We start from the raw sequence: 6,000 nt of genomic DNA, 5'->3' as shown, positions 1-6,000 counted from the left end.
GGAGGACTGCAGCGGCCTGGAAGCGGGAACGGGGCTCGGTAAGTATGTTTTTTTCTTCCTTAATGCAGCGGGGGCATCTACTGGGGGCAAACTACGGGGGACATTACTACTGGGGGGGGGACATCAATTTCATTCCGTCACTCCGGAGGATCTTTGATGAGCCCGGGAGGACGACCGCTGCCTCTGCAGACTTGCTTCTTGTCCGACAAGGCTTTCGTTCAGTGGGACAGTATGTGATTAATTTTCAGACCATAGCCTCAGAACTGCGCTGGAATAATGATGCCCTTCGGGCTGCCTTTTGGAACGGGCTCTCCGATCGTCTACAGGACGAGTTGGTCACTAGAGATTTGCCGGATTCTTTAGAACAGTTGATCTCGCTCTGTGTAAAGGTGGATCTTCGCATGCAGGAACGAGGTGGCGAACGTAGTCGGTCAGATCGACCAAGGGTCCGATCTCTTCCGTCTAAGCAAACGTTTATTCCAAGTCCTGATGAACCCATGCAGATTAATCGATCCCGGCTTTCCCCAGAAGAACGTCAGCGTCGTCGTGAGGGTACACTCTGCCTCTACTGTGGAGCCGCGAATCACTTTCTCAAGTTTTGCAAGTCACGTCCGGGAAACGGGCAGTCCTAGCTTGTTCCGGAAGAGTCGAGCTAGGAGTTTCTTCTAAACCTTCTCCGCCAGTGGACTGTTTACTCTCCGTGTCTCTGTTCTCCGAGTCAATAGCCAAACCCGTTAAGGCTCTGCTGGACTCAGGGGCTGCAGGGATTTTTATTTCCCTTTCTTGTGCCCAGGATCTGGGTTGTCAGCTACGGTCGGTCGAACGATCTATTACGTTGACTGCTATCAATGGTACCCAAATTTCTAACGGTCTGATTTCAAGTTGTACAGTACCAATCAAACTGCAAGTGGGAGCTCTGAATCAAGAACACCTACAGTTCCTAGTGATTCGGGAGATGCCCCACAATCTGGTTCTTGGCCTTCCTTGGCTTAAACTTCACAACCCTCACGTCGACTGGAGTTCGACACAAATAATATCTTGGAGTTCTTTTTGTCATTCAAATTGTCTCACCGCAGTCTATCCGCTCCGTGTATCTTCCAGGTCAGATGAAGGGCTCATTCCGGAGGCCTATCGGGAATTTTCTGACGTGTTCTCGGAGCAAGCGGCCGATCAGCTACCACCGCATAGACCCTGGGACTGCCCCATTGAGCTCATTCCGGGGAAAATGCCACCTCGGGGTCGCACTTATTCCTTATTATTGCCCGAGACCCAAGCTATGTTGGACTATATCAAGTCTAATCTACAGAAAGGATTCATCCGCCCCTCTACTTCTCCGGCAGGGGCGGGTTTCTTTTTTGTGAAGAAGAAGGACAGAGGGCTGAGACCATGTATTGACTATCGTGGTCTAAACGATGTCACCATTAAGAATAAGTATCCTTTGCCGCTCATTACGGAGCTTTTTGATAGAGTTCGCGGAGCCCGAGTTTTCACCAAGCTTGATTTAAGGGGAGCTTATAATTTGATACGTATCCGACAAGGGGACGAATGGAAGACGGCCTTCAATACCAGGGACGGGCATTACGAGTATCTGGTAATGCCGTTTGGCCTCAGCAACGCCCCTGACATCTTCCAGGGATTCATTAACGAAGTCTTTCGGGATATGCTATACCTAAGTGTAGTGGAATACTTGGATGACATTCTGATGTTTTCTAAAAATCTCACAGAGCACAGAATACAGGTCAAAGAGGTACTTCTTCGATTGCGAGAGAATCATCTTTATGGCAAGATTTTCAAATGTACTTTTGAGGTTCCTTCTGTTCCATTTCTTGGTTACATCATTTCGGGCACGGAGCTTCGTATGGATCCAGAGAAACTCACTGCCATCCGGGACTGGACTCAGCCTCTTTCCTTGAAAGCGGTGCAACGATTTCTGGGCTTTGCAAATTACTACTGGAAATTCATAAAGGGATTCTCTACCATCGTGGCACCTATTACTGACCTAACCAAGAAGGGTTCTGACCCAAGTCATTGGTCCTCCGAAGCTGTAGCAGCGTTCGCTCAGTTAAAGGCAGCCTTTATGTCTGCTTCAGTCCTTCAACAACCAAATTTTTCAAAACCATTCTTCTTGGAGGTTGATGCTTCCTCGGTAGGCATAGGTGCCGTGCTTTCGCAGTACGCTCCAGATGGGAAGTTACATTCATGTGGTTTCCATTCTCGCAAATTCTCTCCTGCGGAACAGAATTACACCATTGGAGACAAAGAGCTTTTGGCAATAAAATCTGCCTTGGAGGAATGGAGATATCTTTTGGAAGGTGCTAAACACCTAATTACAATTTTCACTGATCATAAGAATTTGCTGTACCTCAAGACGGCCCAGTGCTTGAATCCCCGTCAAGCTAGATGGGCGCTCTTCTTTACCCGGTTTTCGTTTGTTATAAAGTACCGGGCTGGGACTTTTATCACCAAGGCTGATGCTTTATCCCGTTCCTTAACAGCTTCGGATGAGGAGAATTCCGTTGAGAAGGCTTTGATTCTCAGTCCAGTTTCTATGTCAGCGGCTCCCACCGCTTTGGGTCCTCCTCCTGGGAGAATGTCTGTGCCAGCTAAATTTCGACCAAGGTTGTTGCAGTGGGCTCATGTTTCCAAGTTTTCCGGTCATCCTGGAGTTCAAAAGATGTGGGAGTTTCTACGAAGGTCTTACTGGTGGGACACTATGAAGAAAGATATTCAAGATTATGTCAACTCATGTCCTCAGTGTGCTCAGCACAAAATTCCTCATTTGCCTCCTGCGGGGTTATTGCATCCACTGTCCATTCCTCAGAGGCCTTGGACCCATATCTCTATGGACTTTGTCACCGAATTGCCTCTCTCCAAGAGTCACAATACTGTCTGGGTAATTATCGACCGTTTCTCTAAGATGGCACATTTTGTACCTTTGACTGGGTTACCATCAGCTCCCAAGTTGGCTTTGTTATTTATCCGAGAACATTTCCGCCTGCACGGCTTACCTCAGGAAATTGTCTCTGACCGGGGGGTACAATTCACTGCAAGATTCTGGAGAGCTCTCTGTACGGCCTTACAAATAAACCTCAAGTTTTCATCCGCTTACCATCCACAAACCAATGGGCAAACTGAACGCGTCAATCAAGATTTAGAGACTTTCTCCGTGTTTATCTTTCTCCTTCGCAAGATGATTGGGTGGAACTGTTGCCATGGGCCGAGTTTGCCCATAATCATCTGTACCACTCTTCGACTGGTGAGTCCCCATTTTTCATTAATTAAGGGTTCCATCTTCAAGTTCCTGAATTACCCATTTGTCCTCTGGAGGATGTTCCTGCTGCAGCCTCTACTCTTCGGCACTTTAGCCAAATTTGGAGTCAAATTCATGCTAATCTCAAGAGAGTTTCCGGCCGCTATAAGTTCTTTGCAGATAGGAAGCGACGAGCAGCGCCCCAATACAAGGTTGGAGACAGGGTATGGCTTTCCACCCGCAACCTCCGGTTAAGGGTGCCCACTATGAAGTTTGCCCCGAAGTTTTTTGGTCCTTACCCCGTGTTACAAGTCCTGAACCCGGTTGTCTGCAAATTGGGATTGCCTTCCCACCTCCGGATACCAAACTCCTTTCACGTCTCTCTCCTTCGCCCCCTTGTTTTAAACCGGTTCCATTTAAAGTCCACGAGGCTAACCTCTGCAGAGTCTGAAGATGGAATGGACTTTGAAATCAAAGCTATTCTTGACTCTCGTCATCTTCACAAGAATCTACAGTATTTGGTGGAGTGGAAAGGTTTTGGCCCCGAGGAGAGGAGCTGGGTCAAGGCTACTGAAGTTATGGCTCCCCGACTGGTGTGGATTTTCCATTCCAGACATCCAACAAAACCTGGAAAGTGTCCAGGGACCACTCCTGGAGGAGGGGGCACTGTCACACGCCATAGGCGGCGTTCACCGCGCTTACCCCTGCGTACCTGCTGGTCTGTGTTGCGGCCTCCGCCTTCGGTGGTCCACGGGCTCCGGCGCCTGGCTGGCGCGGCCCCCCGCGGTTCCGCCATGACACCCGGCATCACGTGGGCGGGGAGCAGGTGACGTCATCAGACGGTTCCGCCAATCCAGCGGAGGCGGGAGATTCAAAGGCAGACGCCGGGCAGCGCCTCGGCGCCTGAGTATCGTCTTTTCCCCTGAAGTGGATGCCAGTGCTTCTGTCCTTGGCGGATTTCTCTGCAGCTTACCCCAGTGTCTCCGGCACTTCCAGGTGTCAGTTGTTGCACAGCTTCCAACGTTCCCAGCCGCTGCTGGGTTCCACTGCGCTCTAGTCACCAGTGCTTCTTGGAGTCAGTGTGGGCTGCAGGTTAAACGTCGCTCTCAAGTTATACAAGTCCTCAGTGTCTTTAACCCTCGCTCTCAAGTTATACAAGTCCTCAGTGTCTTTAACCCTCGCTCTCAAGTTATACAAGTCCTCAGTGTCTTTAACCCTCGCTCTCAAGTTATACAAGTCCTCAGTGTCTTTGACCCTCGCTCTCAAGTTATACAAGTCCTCAGTGTCTTTAACCCTCGCTCTCCAGGTATACAAATCCTCAGTGTCTTTAGCCACCGCTCACAAGTTCTTCAAATCATCAGTGTCTTTAACCATCGCTCTCAAGTTCTTCAAATCATCAGTGTCTTTAACCACCGCTCTCAAGTTCTTCAAATCATCAGTGTCTTTAACCACTGCTCTCAAGTTCTTCAAATCATCAGTGTCTTTAACCACCGCTCTCAAGTTCTTCAAATCATCAGTGTCTTTAACCACCGCTCTCAAGTTCTTCAAATTATCAGAGTCTTAACCACCGCTCTCAAGTTCTTCAAATCATCAGTGTCTTTTAACCACCGCTCTCAAGTTCTTCAGTCACCAGTGTCTTTTGCCATCACTCACAAGTACTTCCGGGACATTTCTCCATACGCTCCTTCTCTGTTATGTGACATTGTGTTGCTCTCTTCCTGCAATAAAGTCCTTTAATATTTTCACCAAGCTTTACTGTCAGAGTCCTGTATGAGGAAGACCTATATCAAGCCATCCCTGTTCCGACCCAACTGTGGTTCCTCTCCACCCCCAACCTAGGTCAGTGACAGTCTGCCTTCACATAAACGTGCTGGATCTCAGAGCCATTTACAACGGCATTCAACAAGCGGTGCATCTTCAATATCATTCTGTGCAGATCCAGTCGGACAATGTAACAGCAGTCACGTACATAAACAGGCAGGGCGGAAGGAAAAGCAGAGCGGCAATGGCAGAGGTGACGAAGATCCTCCTCTGGGCAGAAAGACATGTAAAGGCTCTGTTGGCAATTTTCATTCCGGGAGTAGACAACTGGGAAGCAGACTTCCTCAGCAGACACGATCTCCATCCAGGAGAGTGGGGCCTGTTGGACAAGTGGTCCGGATCCCACCTACACATGCACCGGAAAATAATCTTGTTCCCCAAAGCCAGGATTTTGCTCCTGTGGTGGCTACACAGTCCTCACCTACTAGAGGGACGCAGGCTTGGGATTCACGACTGGGTCCTAATAACCATGGATGCAAGTCTCTGAGGCTGGGGAGCTGTCACACAGGGTGAAAGCTTCCAAGGAAAATGGTCAAGTCAGGAAGCCTGCCTTCACATAAACGTTCTGGAATTGAGAGCCATTTACAGCGGCCTTCTACAAGCGGTACATCTTCTTCAAGATCCCGTGCAGATCCAGTCGGACAATGTAACAGCAGTCGCGTACATAAACAGGCAAGGCGGAATGAAAAGCAGAGCGGCAATGGCAGAGGTGACAAGGATTCTTCTCTGGGCAGAAAGACATGTTAGAGCTCTGTCAGCAATTTTCATTCCGGGAGTGGACAGCTGGGAAGCAGACTTCCTCAGCAGACACGATCTCCATCCAGGAGAGTGGGGCCTCCACCAAGAAGTCTTCGCAGAGGTGACAAGTCTTTGGGGAGTTCCTCAAGTAGACATGATGGCATCTCGTCTCAACAAGAAGCTTCAGAAAT

Source organism: Pseudophryne corroboree, chromosome 1 (genome assembly GCF_028390025.1).
Source record: "Pseudophryne corroboree isolate aPseCor3 chromosome 1, aPseCor3.hap2, whole genome shotgun sequence".
NCBI lineage: Eukaryota > Metazoa > Chordata > Amphibia > Anura > Myobatrachidae > Pseudophryne > Pseudophryne corroboree.
The sequence above is the reverse complement of the archived record's forward strand: the minus strand, read 5'-3'. Positions refer to the sequence as shown.